Raw genomic sequence first — 14,501 nt, 5'->3', positions numbered from 1 at the left:
CTGTAAAAGGAAAACAGGAAGTGGGAAGGAAGTAGGGGAAGGAAGCTACATAACACTCTTGGGTCTTCAGTCTGAACTGGCTGATGTCCATGTAGGGCAAAGATATGTGCAGTTGTTTTCTGTGTGACTGCTTGATCAATAAATTGAGAGAGAAGGTGGAGTGTTACTGGCCCAAAACTGATAATGAGAAAAATCATAATTAGTGGCCCTATCATAGACAGTATTCAAAAAGGCCATGAATTGAATAAGGACCAGGAATTAGATGATTCAGGATCTATTTGATCTGTTCACAGAGTCTTTTACTTTGCACATGATTATTCTCTACTGGTTAACATTTTTTCTCCCAATAAAATACATGTGCCCCTTTTTTCTGCTGGTAATTAAATCTAAGGCTCAGTGATTTAGGAGTACCACTGCAGCTAAAGAATGAATTTGGGAGTATAGGGTGACTGAAGAGTCTGCTACTCTTCCCATGTTTTTGTTAAGTTCTAGGGAGAATTGTTAGCAAAAATGGGTTGATATATTAGTATTAGCAGTATCTGTGTCAATTCCAGCAATTATGCCTCTTCCGAGGAGTACAGGGAAGGTACTGTCTCTTTTCCTTCTATAATTAGGGGAATGCGTCAGGGCTTGATTTAGGGAGGAGTCATTCACAAAAGAAATTTGGGGGTGAGGAAGACACAGGCGCAAAGATCAGAATGGTTACTGTGTAAGCCCTGATAAATAGAGTGACTGCAAAGGAAGAATATTTCTGGAGGGGTACAATAAGAAGCAAATAAGGGAAAAGTTGAGTTAGGAGAACAGAGATCCAGTTTTATAAAGCCTACTGACTTTCCCATACTGGTGAGATTGAAGCAGGTTAAATTTGGGGAGGTTAGAGGTGGAAGGTCTCTAGATATGGGGCCAAATAGAGCTCTGTTATCTTCTGTCAGAATGGAAGAGTTATATGTATCAGGTACTGGTATAGGGTTGAAAAGATTTTGGTATGGAGACAGGTACATCCAGCATCCTAAGAGGACGAGAAGAGAGGAAAAGTTCTGGGCAGTTGAGAAAGGTGTTTAAGAGCCAGGGAATAAGGGGCTTTTGCTGTATTTCTTGGAGGTTAATCGAGGTCAATGGGGAAAGGAGAAGGGTCAGAATTAACAGGAGGGGTAGCCACTAGGAAAAGGACTAGGAGGAGGAAAAATTGGGCTCATAAAATTGCTCATACAGGAGCCACTAAAATTCATGATCTCCAACCTCTATGCTGTCTGGCAATCCTCTTTCTCTGCATAGTTTTGCCAAATTCCCATTTTCTTTGCCAAATTCCCATTTCCTCACCACTCCTATGTCTCTCTCTACATTTCCCCTTCCCCTTACCTCCTACTGTACTTAAAATAGAAACCCTAGGGAGCAATATCCTCACTTCTTGCTGCAAAGTACATATACTGTTACAAACATTCCATGCTTTCCTTTTGCTCCCTCCCTTCTGTTATGATCGAAAAAGTCCCCTTTTACCTGCTGACTAATTCTTCCATTGATGCTCTGTGTCCCACTCTCCACCACCTGTTCAGGAATCTTGATCTATAAATTCCCTCCCTTCCTCCTGTGTCTTCAGCCCCTCTCCCTCTACTGACTCAGTTTTTAATCACGTTTGAGTCTCTTGAATCTTAAAAAAATTGCCCTATTTAGGGCAACACCTATGACTCAACGAGTAGGGTGCTGGCCCCATATGCCGAGGGTGGTGAGTTCAAACCCAACCCCGGCCAAAAAAAAAAAAAATGCAAAACAAAAATTGCCCTATTTACACCAGCATTAAAAAACCATTTAACAAAGGAGATTCAAGACATAAACACTGAAAATTATAAAACTTTGCAGAAAGAAAGGAGACCTAAATAAGTGGGGAAACATACCATGTTTATGGATTGGAAGATTTAACATTGTTAAGGTGGCAGTACTACCCAGAGTGACCTACAAATTGAATCCAATTCCTATCAAAATCCCAATGACATTTTTTGCAGTAGCAGAAAAGGCAAATAATTCCTATTATAATATAATAGAAATATAATTCATATGCAATTGCAAGGGACCCCAAGAAGCCAAAATAATTTTGGGGGGGGAAAACAAAGTTGGAGGAATAACAATTCCCATTTTCAAAAATTATTACAAACCTACAGTAATCAACACAGTGTAATACTAGCATAAAGGTAGACTACATTATCAGGGTGGTACCTGTGGCTCAAAGGAGTAGGGCACTGGCCACATATGCCAGAGGTGGCGGGTTCAAACCCAGCCCCGGCCAAAAACTGCAAAAAAAAAGATAGACTACATATCAGTGAAATAGAACTGAAAGTCCAGAAATAGACCCATACATCTTGATTTTCAACAAAGATGCCAAGACCATTCATTGGAGAAAGAATAGTCTCTTCAGCAATAGCACTGGTACAAGTGGATAGCCACACGCAAAAGAATGAAGTTGGACCTCTATCCCACATCATATTCAAGAAATAACTTAAAATGTATCAAAAAATGTAAGAAATAAGATAATACGTTTCAGAAGAAAACATAGGTGTAAGATTTTATGACCTTGGATTTGGCAATGAATTCTTTGTTTTGTTTTGTTTTGTTTTTTTACAGTTTCTGGCCAGGGCTGGGTTTGAACCCACCACCTCTAACATATGGGGCTGGCACCCTACTCCTTTAAGCCACCCCAGCAATGAATTCTTATGTGACACCAAAAGCACAAGCAGCAAAAGAAAAAAGAAATTGGATTTCATCAAAATTTTTAAAAACTTTTGTATATTCAGGACACCATCTCAAGAAAGTGAGATGATAACCTACAGAATAGGAGAAAACATAGTAAATAATATATCTGATAATGGGACTTGTATCTAGAATATATAAAGAACTCTTACAACTCAACAATGAAAAGACAAACAATCCAATTGAAAAATAGGCAAAGGACTTGAACAGAAATTTCTCCAAAGAAGATAAAGAAATGGCCATGAAGTACATGAAAAAATTTTCTATATAAGCCACTAGGGAAATGAGAACAAAGCCATAATGAGATACCACTTCACACACAAAAGGATTACCATGATTTTTCTTAAAAGGTAAAATAGTGTTGGCAAGGATATGAAGAAATTGGAATCTTTGTACATTGCTTATGTGAATGTAAAATTGTGAAGCCACTATGGAAATCATTTTGGTATTTCCTTCAAAAAAATAACTGCACTCTGGCACAGTAGCTCACACCTGCAATCCCAGTTACTTGGGAGGCTGAGTGATTTTGAGGCCAGGAATTTGAGACCCAATCTGGGCAACATAGAAAGATCCTGTGTCTCTCTCTCTCTCTCAAAAAAAAAAAAAAAATGTAAACATGGAATTTCCATATGACTCTGCAATTCCACTCTTAGAAATATAGTCAAAAGACCACCACCACTGCTTTGAAAGAGGCACATTGGCAGGTCCTGAGTCCAGAGAGAGCAATAGTGATTTTCTATTTTGTACATACATTATTTTGTATGTACTGTATATGAGTTCAGTGAGCAGTGACCATTGCAGAGGTGATCAGAAAAAATATATATATTTTTCAGTGACACAGGCAATACAACCACAGAAACAAATGGTACAGGCAACAGCTGAACAGATGTGTCTAGCTCAAGTAATCTTTGATAAAAGCAATTCGGATTTTGAAACTAAAGTTAAACAGCTTATGGAAATGACGGGGAAAAATCAGAACAAATGTATAGTGGCCCTACATAACTGTAATGGAGATGTGAATAAAGCCATCAATATATTGCTGGAAAGGAATTAAGACACAACTTCATAGGAGACAGTAGGAGGAAGAAGAGGAATTTGGGGAAAGAAAATTCAGAAAACAGAATAGACAGAAGAGGAGTGAGAGAGAAGCAAGTCATGCCCATGAAAATAGCCAACTACAAAGGAAGAGGCGGCAATCGTGGCAGAGAGTTTAGAAGTGAAGAAAATGAAATTGAGGGGACAAACCTTCAAACTGTGGCAAGTGAGCCCAAGCTAGAGTATTTAGACATGGCAGAGGGAGAGGGGCAGGAAGGTTCTCAACCCAAGGCATGGGTACATTTAATCCTGTGGAGTATTCAGATTCTTCATCTACAAATGAGTATGGGACAAAACTAGTAGTTTTGGAACCTGTGCAGAATGGCACAGATGAGGGAACTGGGGCCTGGAAGAATTCTGTAGAAGTGTGGACAGCAGAAGACTGGACTAAATATCTTTCTGAAACCAAGGTCTTCACTGTCTTGTCTATTTCAAAAGAGAATCACGGCACACCTGGGCAAAGCATTGATCTTGTAAAGTCTGCTCCTCCCAGTCAAGCCTCAGACATCAGCTCCTTTGAAACTTCCCAACAGCAAGACTTTGGCCAAGCCCTTGTCTTCAAAATTCTCAACACAATCAGACAGCACCAGGGACTGGCAGCTAGCTCCACAACTGTCAACTCCTATTCTTCACATAGCCTGTCATCTGTACTTGAATCAGAGAGCTTACATCATCAAAAATGGCAAACATCACCAGTTCCCAGATTTTGGAGCAGTTGAAAGCTCCAAATTTGAGCCAATTTACTACCACCCCAAGTTCACAATAGAATAGTATGAGTCCTCCAACAACTACCCTGTTTCCCCCGAAAATAAGACATCCTCCGAAAATAAGACCTACTTACAGGAAAGATAAGACGTCCCCTGAAAATAAGACCTAGCGCATCTTTGGGAGCACACCTTAAAATAAGACACTGTCTTATTTTCGTGGTAACAGGGTACTACTTCTTGAGACCTCAAGCCCTTAGCATCGCAGTCCTCTGTCCTCAGTCATTTTGACTTCAAATCTCAGCCTGAGCCATCCCCAGTGCTTAGCCAGTTGAGCCAGCGACAGGAGCACCAGACCCAAGCAATCATTGTACCTCCTCCTGGTTTGGAGTCCTTTCTTTCCCAGGCAAAACATTGAGAATCAGCACCCGGAGACAGTAACTCCACTGTGAACAAACATTTGCAGCTACCCAGCATGACCATTGACAACATCACTGTCTGCCCACTCACCACAGCCCAAACACTTGAAACTTTCTAAGCGGTGGATACCTCCAGAATCTAAGATTCCAGTTTCTGCAGTGGAAATGACAGGTTCAGCAGATGTCACAGGATTAAACATTCAGTTTGAAGCTCTAGAATTTGGATCCATGCCAAACAGTGAAAATAGTAATCAGACACCCATCAGCTTATATTCAAAAACTTAAGTGAGTCTTTGAATATCTCTTTATCAATGACCAGTGAAGTACAGAATTCCACCTATACAACTTCAGCAATTACCTCCTCCAGTCTGACCAGTTCTTTCCTGAGCTCCACTAGTCCAGTAACGTCCTCCTCCTATGACCAGAGTTCTGTGCATAACAGGATCACATACCAAAGCACTGTGAGTCCATTATAGTCAGCTCTAAGAACTATCATGAATGGACATGGTGGTGGTCAAAGTCAGCAGACACTAGACACTGCTTCATCTGTTCCCAGTCCAAAGACAACAGTCCCTCCCTCCACCCTCTCATCTGTGGGTACCCTGCTCCACACCACCTCTTGCACTGCATTTCTGCCCTCTGCATCCTAGCACACCAGGGACCTATCCATCAGCCTCCCCTCTCAGCTTAGCAGTCCACTCTCCAGCCATCAGAGCAGCCTCTCTGTACATGGAGCACTCTCCTCAAGCACATCACACACCCACACTAGCATCAAGAGCACCCCTTCCCTCCAGTCCTCAGCCAACATCTCAACAGTGCAACTTCCATCTCAAGTACCATGTCCTCAGGTGCCAGTCTGCCCAGTAGCATGAACACAGTGAACAGCCTCTGCCTAGGCAGGACCACTGCAAGTACACACAGCAACAGTACCCAGGCCGTATCCTTGGTGACCTCAGGCAAAGCACCCCCAAGCTTGCCCCAGGGGGTACCTCCCTGCTACACAACCAGTACCTTGTAGACCCTGGAGGACTGCTTCCTGCCTACCTGATCTATGGCTATGATGAACTACAGATCATGGCTGCCAATGGTTTACTGTGGAATTCCCTTTGCTGCACCCACAGCTCTTACCAGCCGAGACAGGAGCCTAGCTAATAATCCCTATTCAGGTAATGTTACATAGTTTGGCTGTGGCAACACTGTATCCCCTGTACCCCCCATCACACTTGCTCAGCCACAGCAGAGCCAGTCCCAGAGTCACAACACAGCCCAGGAGCCCTTTCTGAATCCTACACTGCTACCTGGTTACAGCTACACTGGCCTTCCCTACTACACAGGCATGCCCAGTGCCTTCCAGTATGGGCCTACCATTTTATCCCTCCAGCCTCAGTCAAGCAGCATGGTGTGAACCTCAGTGCCTCCACAAACCCCTTCCAGCAGGTAGGCAGTTATGGCCAACATAGTTATAGCACAGGTTATGATGACCTGACCCAGGGGACAGCAGCAGGAGAATACACCAAAGGTGGCTCTAAAAGGGGTCCTCAAACTACAGCCTGCGGGCTCCATGAGGCAGTGTGATTGTGTTTGTTCCCATTTTTTTTTTTTTTTACTTCAAAATAAGATATGTGCCGTGTGCATAGGAAATTTTTCATAGTTTTTTTTTTTTTTTTTTAAACTATAGTCTGGTCCTCCAATGGTCTGAGGGACAGTGAACTTGCCCCCTGTTTGAAAAGTTTGAGGACCCCTGCTAGTAGATCATCTCAGGCTTCAGCCAAGTCTGCAGGTTCTGGGCCTGGCAAAGGAGTATCATGTCTTCAATACCACTGGCTTGCCTGATATGACTGGTTCCATCTACAGCAAGACTCAGAATTTTGACAAGCAAAAATTTCATGCAAGGTCCCCTCCACCTGTCAGTCTTGAGTTGCACTGGGCCACTGGCCCCTGGAGCAGCCCCTGGCTATGCACCCTCACCCTTTCTGCACATCTTGCCAGCCCACCAGCAGCCCCATTCATTCACAGCTGCTGCATCACCACGTTCCACAGGATGCCCAGAGCGGCTCAGGTCAGCAAAGCCAGCCCAGCTCCCTGCAGCCCAAGTTTCAAGCCTCCAAGCCTGCCTACAGCAACTTTCCATACTGGATAAACCAAACCCTGAAGACAGTTGGGCTGGGGTAGGGCTCACCCTTGGTAGGAGAGAACACATGGAGCACATTTCTTGGAGCCTAGTGCCCTTTCCTGAAACTCCTGAGATTCCCAAGACATGTACTGTCTGACAAGGCTCTGTGGGGAGTCTGTCTCCCAGACTGGCTGGTGTATGTTATGTATTTATATGTGAATTTGTAAATGTGACAGAAGTGTGAAGGAGTGGGGGTGCAGCCACACATTAGCCAGTCTGCTCTCCCCATTCAAGCCCCTTCTTGCTGTAGCAAAATAAGCGCCCCCACACCCTTCTGCCTTCAGGCCTCCTACATAGCCCCTGACTGCCCAGTGGGCTACGAGGGACAGCTTCTGGAAGGGTTGGTTCAAGGCACTTTGAGTATTGCAGTCATGCACCAATGAAGAATCACGACTTAACTCCTCTGTAAACCATTATTTGAGTTTTCTTCCCCTATGTAATTACCTTATACCTCTGTTTTAACAAAAGTGGTCCCTTTGTCATTTTCCATGGTCCCCTTTTGCCAAATTTTGATCTGGGAATAGCAGAAATATCCCCCCACTCAAAATAAATCTTGGCACCTGTTTGTCTTCATATACAGCAGGAGCTTCTGCCTCTAGTTTTGTCCCCAGAGACTTGTCTTCCTCTAGGTGACCTTGAAGGCAATAATCTGAACTGGGGCTCAGACATGTTCAGTCAGTTAACTCCCTCCCCTTTAAAAACCTGCAAGCAAAGGCTCCTCTACTCCAGTTGTCCTGCATCTGGTGGGCAACAGTTTCAGGGGTTTTCTTCTGCCCAACTCCACCTAATAAAGATGTGAGAGCATGTAAAAAAAAAGAAATAAAGTCAAAAGAATTGAAATAGGTCACTGTGATGGTTGAATAGGGCTCCAGGCTCCATGACCTATACAGGCCTCTGCTAGGGGAGGCCAGTCTTTGTGTCTGAATGATTACCAGAGCCCAGAAAAGCGACCAAGTTTCAAGAGCCCTGAAGACAAGAGGTAACACACCAAAATATGGACTCATTTTCCACTCTATCTTCATTGGCTAAGCAACTGTCAACAACAAAGGCCACATCTCCCAATACCTGGCAAACAAATGCAATTGCCTCACAAATCAATTGTTTCTTTGAGGTCTCCACAAGTGTCTTTGTGGAGAAGATTTGAGAACGAGTTAAGGAGCAGCTGCCCATCTATTATGAGAGATAGTGGAAAGTTACCATGAAAGAATTTGGATGTCATGAAGGAAGCAATGGTTCAGGCAGAGGAAGCAGCTTCTGAGATTACTAGGAAACTGGAAAAACAGAAGAAACATTTGAAGAAGGAAAAAAAATGTATAGCTATGCTTGCCCTCACTTCTTCAGAAAACAACAGCAGTACTCAGGAAGAGCGTGAAGAGATGGTTGAAAAACAAAAAAAAAAAAAGAAAAAGAAGAAGAAGAAAAAAAGCCCCAGGAGGTTCTCCAGAAAAACCATTCATCTAACTGTCTCTTTTTCCAAGAGACATTGGTTAGTAGTGATCTTGAGAAGGCCACTGACAGCATAAGTCTTCCCAAGAAGAAGAAATCTTTACCCAAGAGGGGAAACAGTAATCCCCAAGAGGCAGGCAATATGAGTGTCTACCAAAAAAAAAGAGGAACTTCTCTTCCAAGGAGGAGACAGTCTTCGATGGGCCTGAAGAGGGTGCTGTCTGCAAGAGCAGCTCCAAGAAGAAGAAAAAGTTCCATAAAGTACCCCAGGACAATTAGAATGGACATTCCCTGTAAGGAGGGGCATATCATACCCCACAGTGACATTTCCCAGCCCATGTCCTATACCCCAATAAAAACAAATTCACACACATCTCGTGTGGAATGCCAACTGAGGTTTCCACATCTATCGGGAAGCAGGGATAAAAATTAGCGAAGCTGTCAGTTATTCAGTAAGTCCTGGCTATTTGTGGCCAATTGTTACAGAAATTATTGTTTATCTTCCTGGATTGTCACTAAAAGTAGAGTAAGCTGGTTTTCTGTAAGTCTGATTTACACCAAATTGACTTCCTGGGCTGTTTATTGTAGGTAAAGGGGTAGTTTCCTTGGCATATTGCTGCAGGTTGTGGGTCAGAGTTCTATTTTTGTATGTATATGTGGCCATTGTCCATTTGTACATTCAGTCTCTCACTCTGTGTAGTCTTAGAGAACAATCACATCCATTCCTATGGCCTTAATAACCACCTTCATGCTGATGGCTTCCAACTCTGTAACTCCAGCCTACATTTCCTTTTTTTTTTTTTTTTAAAGAGTCTCAAGCTGTTGCCCTGGGTAGAGTGCCATGGCATCACAGCTCACAGCAACCTCAAACTCTTGTGCTTAAGTGATTCTCTGGCCTCAGCCTCCCAAGTAGCTGGGACCACAGGCACCTGCCACAATGCCTAGCTATTCTTCTTTTTTGTTGTTGCAGTCATCATTGTTGTTTTAGCTGGCCTGGACCAGGATCAAACCCACCAGCCTTGGTGTATGTGGCCGGTGCCCTACCCACTGAGCTACGAGTAGCGCCTACATTTCTTTTCCTAACTCCAGATCCATATGTCCACCTGCCTCCTAGATATCTCCCCTTAAATGTCCAGACACACTTAAAACACAGCAGGTCCAAAGTTAAATTCAGTATTTTCCCATAGAAACCTATACCTTTTTGAGTGTTCTCTGTTTCAGTGAATGGCTCTGAAGGAGCTCAGGAAATTTGACTCCAAAATATGACTCCTTTCCGTAAAGAGTATTTTGAATTATAGGTAGGCCCTTTGAGATCAAAAAAGCCTTGGAGAGGGGCAGAGACAAGATGGCTGACTGAAGCCAGCTTTCCACAGAGGCTACCGTCCAGAAGGAGAGTTAAAGAACAGAAATTTAGCAAGTAGCCTGGCGGATTACAGCTGTGCCAAGAGAGAAGGTTGAAGAATGCACATCAACCCTGCTGAGGGGAGCTGTGACCCCAAGGATACAAACAAAAGATACAAAATCCATCACCAAGTGGATGGGACTCCCCTCCCCCATGAGAACGGCTCAGAGTACCCCATAAACAAACAAGCAGAGTTCAAAAGTCCTCCCATTATATCCCATCGGAGAGACCCTCTAAAAACTGGACCTACTTCCCCTACTAGGGTGCCATGGCGCTCTCCTGCCAGGCATAAAAATGTATAAAACTGTATATATTTTCTACCTGCAATTCTGAGCTCCCAGCATTCCCCTCCACTCTCACTCTGAGGTCTGGAAGCCTGTCCCCCAGGAGTCCAGATTCTTGGGTATTATCTCAAGAGGTGCGGACAGGGCATGGACTGCTGCTGACTAGTGCTGATTCTGTGGCATGGGAGTGAGGAGAGGATGGTCAGCTGGGAGGGAACCACACAGGAGTGGTGGTTCCCCAAGGCACAGAGCAGCAGCCATTTTTTGGCAACAATAGGGCTCACACCTTGGATATTCCAGAGTCACACCCCTGTCTCTCTGGGCAACCAGAGGAGGCCGGGCATCTTCTCTGGTGGCAGCCACTGGCAGAAAAGATCTGGGCCAGAAACGCAGGCCCTGTGAATAAAGGGTTTGCCTGAGGCAGTGCAGGCATGCGTGGAGCGCAGGGACTAGAAAATGCACGCACAGAGACAGCAGATTCCCAGGGTGGGGCTGACCCAGAGGACTGCTTTATGGAACCTAAGATGCACCTGGCCCTCAGGGGATCATTAGCCCAGACAAAGGAGGGCAGGAGGCTAGAACTGACAGCTAACTGTGCTGTGAATACAAACTACCAGGCAGCAGCACAGACAGGGCCTGAAGTGCAGGTTCTGTAAACTCAAAACAGCTTTTTTTCTGCAGGGGAATTTAGCTGGGACAGAAACAAATTCCACAAAATTGTTCTGTTCTGTCAGTAATATCAATCAGAGGCAGGGCTGGAACTGAGTGAACAGCCCCAGCCTCCATCAAGCACCCAAGGTTGTCAGGCCTCACCTCCCCCTGCTGGATAGTGGCAGAGAACAGCGGCCTGGCTGAGGAGACATAGATCTCCCTATGATTCAGGCAGGTGCAAACCTCTGGAGTATCTGCTCATTGGAGGCAACTGAGTCAAAGCCCTGTGAGGTTATCAGTGACTGGGGCTGACAGAGGTGCAAGGTGTGGAAGGAGGCACCAACCTTACCAGACTAATCTATTTACTGGGTGGGTCCTCCTGACCTCACGGAGCACCAGAGCAAGTCATATTTGAGTTGAGTTGTCAGCAGACCCCTGCAATTTAGCTGCCAGAGACCTTTTAAACTCTCCCACCTGAGACAGGTGCTGACTGAGACAATTGATTTGGACCTCTTGAACTGGGCCAATTGCCCGAGGACTATCCAAGTGGTACACTGGGTGTGTGGTTGTAGGAAGGTTTGATTTTCCTTTTCCAAATTTTGCCTGTGGGGGGCAGGGTGACATAATTGCTAGTATTTCGCCAAAGCTGAGACTTCAACACAGAGTAACTGATTCACTAGGGTCAGACAGAGACCAGCTGAAACAAGACAGAGCCACTTAGCCCCACCACACAGGCAGGTCCCCAGTTTCTCAGGCTGTAGCACTGTATAGATCCTTGGCAAAGCTCCAGGAGAAAAGGTAGAGACACCAGCCCCAGCTTTTGGGCAAAGGGCTGGTTAATCATTATTCCTGGAGCCCTGAACCCAACTTTCCTTTATCCACTCATCTAGTCAAACAGTGCAAAATAATCATGGGGCGAAATCAGCGGAAAACCTCTAGTAACATGAATAACCAGAGTAGATCAACCCCCCCCAAGGAAAGACATGGCAGATGTAACTGAAGATCCCATTCATAAACAGATGGCCAAGATGTCACAAATTGAGTTCAGAGTTTGGATTGCAAACAAGATTAATAGAATGGAGGAAAAGTGGGAATTGGAAATTCGAGGAGAAATTCAAAAGTTGTCTCAAGAATTCAATGAATTTAAAGACAAGATTACCAAAGATTTTGACATGTTGAAACAAGAATTTGCAGCCCTCAAAGAACTGAAAAATACAGTAGAATCCCTCGGTAACAGAGTGGAGCAAGTAGAAGAAAGGATTTCCGACACTGAAGACAAAGCTTTTGAATGCTCCCAAACTCTCAAAGAGGAAGAGAAATGGAGAGCAAAAACGGATCAGTCTCTCAGAGAGCTCTGGGATAATTCAAAGAAGGCTAATATCCGCTTCATTGGAATCCCTAAAAGTGATAAAGGGGCTTTGCAAGGCAAAGAGGGTCTTCTCCATTAAATTATGAAAGAGAATTTTCCAGACATGCCAAAAGATTCTGAAATTCAGATAGCAGACAGTTTCAGAACACCAGCACGAATCAACCCGAATAAGACATCCCCAGACACATCATAATTAACTTCACTAAAGATAATATGAAGGAGAAAATTCTGAAAGCAGCCAGACATAAGAAAATAATAACCTACAAAGGGAAGAATATTAGAATGACTGCAGATCTCTCTGCTGAAACCTTTCAAGCCAGAAGAGGGTGGTCATCGATTTTTAATCTCCTAAAACAAAATAACTTTCAACCCAGGATACTGTATCCAGGTAAAATGAGTTTCATATATGATGGACAAATTAAATACTTTAATGACATTCACATGTTGAAGAAATTTGCCATAACTAAACCAGCTCTTCAGGATATTCTCAGAGCTATTCTCCATGATGACCAGCACAATCCTCTACCACAAAACTAAACTCACTCAGAAACTTTTGATCAAGCTCCAACATCCACAGTGGTGAAAGGATTAAAAATGTTTGCTGGACTTTTGAAAAACTCAATACCCAAAATTTTACCAGGCTTATCAATATTCTCGATTAATGTGAATGGCTTAAACTGTCCTCTAAAGAGGCATAGGTTGGATGACTATATACAAAAACTCAGGCCAGATATCTGCTGCATACAAGAATCTCATCTTGGGCAGCACCTGTGGCTCAAGGAGTAGGGTGCCGGTCCCATATCCCATATGCTGGAGGTGGTGGGTTCAAACCGAGCCCTGGCCAAAAACCACACAAAAAAAAGAATCTCATCTTACCCTAAAATATAAACATAGTCTCAGGGTGAAAGGATGGTCGTCCATATTTTAGGCAAATGGTAATCAGAAAAAAGCAGGTGTTGCAATTCCATTTGCAGATACAATAGGCTTTAAACCAACAAAAGTAAGGAATGATAAGAATAGTCACTTCATATGTGTGAAGGGTAATACTCAATATGATGAGATTTCAATTATTAATATTTATGCACCCAACCAGAATGTGCCTCAATTTATAAGAGAAAATCTAACAGAACATGAGCAACTTAGTTTCCTCCAGCTCCATAATAGTCAGAGATTTCAACACTCCTTTGGCAGTGTTGGATAGATCCTCCAATAAGAAACTGAGGAAAGAAATTTTAGTTTTAAACCTAACCATCCAACATTTGGATTTAGCAGACATCCACAGAACATTTCATCCCAACAAAACTGAATGCACATACTTCTCATCAGCCCACAAAACATAGTCCAAAATCAATCACATCTTAGGTCACAAGTCTAACCTCAGTAAATTTAAAGGAATAGAAATATTCCTTGCATCTTTTCGGACCACCACGGAATAAAAGTTGAACTCAGAAACAACAGGAATCTGCATACTCACACAAAAACATGGAAGTTAAATAACCTTATGCTGAATGATAGCTGGGTCAGAGATGAGACTAAGAAGGAAATTGCCGAATTTTTGGAACAAAACAGCAATGAAGTCAAAACCTCTGTAATACTGCAAAAGCAGTTCTAAGAGGGAAATTTATAGCACTGCAAGCCTTCCTCAAGAAAACGGAAAGAGAGGAAGTTAAGAACTTAATGGGACATCACAAGCAACTGGAAAAGGAAGAACATTCCAACCCCAAATCCAGTAGAAGAAAAGAAATAACCAAAATTAGAGAAGAATTAAATGAAATTGAAAACAAAAGATTTATACAATAGATCAATAAATTAAAAAGTTGGTTTTTTGAAAAGGTCAATAAAATAGATAAACCTTTGCCTAACCTAATCAGGAAAAAAAGATTAAAATCTCTATTCTCATCAATCAGAAATGACAAAGATGAAATAACAACAGACTCTTCAGAAATTCAAAAAATCCTTAATGAATATTACAAGAAACTTTATTCTCAGAAGTACGAAAATCTGAAGGAAATTTACCAATACTTAGAAGCACGTCAGTTTCCAAGACTGAGCCAGAATAAAGTGGAAAGGTTGAAGAAGCCAATATCAAGTTCTGAAATAGCATCAACCATATAAAATCTCCCTAAAAAGAAAATCCCAGGACCAGATGGCTTCACATCAGAATTCCACCAAACCATTAAAGAGGAACTAGTACCTATATAACACAACCTGTTGCA

The 14,501-nt window shown here is 43.1% G+C and overlaps 1 non-coding gene and 1 pseudogene across 1 annotated transcript; both read left to right on the top strand.

Annotated features, from left to right (window-relative positions):
• The first annotated feature begins 3,589 nt into the window (after positions 1–3,589).
• LOC128576825 (ubiquitin-associated protein 2-like) overlaps positions 3,590–14,501 on the top strand; it is a 53,102-nt pseudogene continuing 42,190 nt past the window's right edge.
• LOC128578866 (small nucleolar RNA SNORD86) lies at positions 7,976–8,063 on the top strand. The gene has a single exon (XR_008377965.1). It is a non-coding gene; the product is annotated as a small nucleolar RNA SNORD86 (small nucleolar RNA).

This window comes from Nycticebus coucang, chromosome X (genome assembly GCF_027406575.1).
Source record: "Nycticebus coucang isolate mNycCou1 chromosome X, mNycCou1.pri, whole genome shotgun sequence".
NCBI lineage: Eukaryota > Metazoa > Chordata > Mammalia > Primates > Lorisidae > Nycticebus > Nycticebus coucang.
This window is presented reverse-complemented; position numbering and strand designations above follow the sequence as displayed.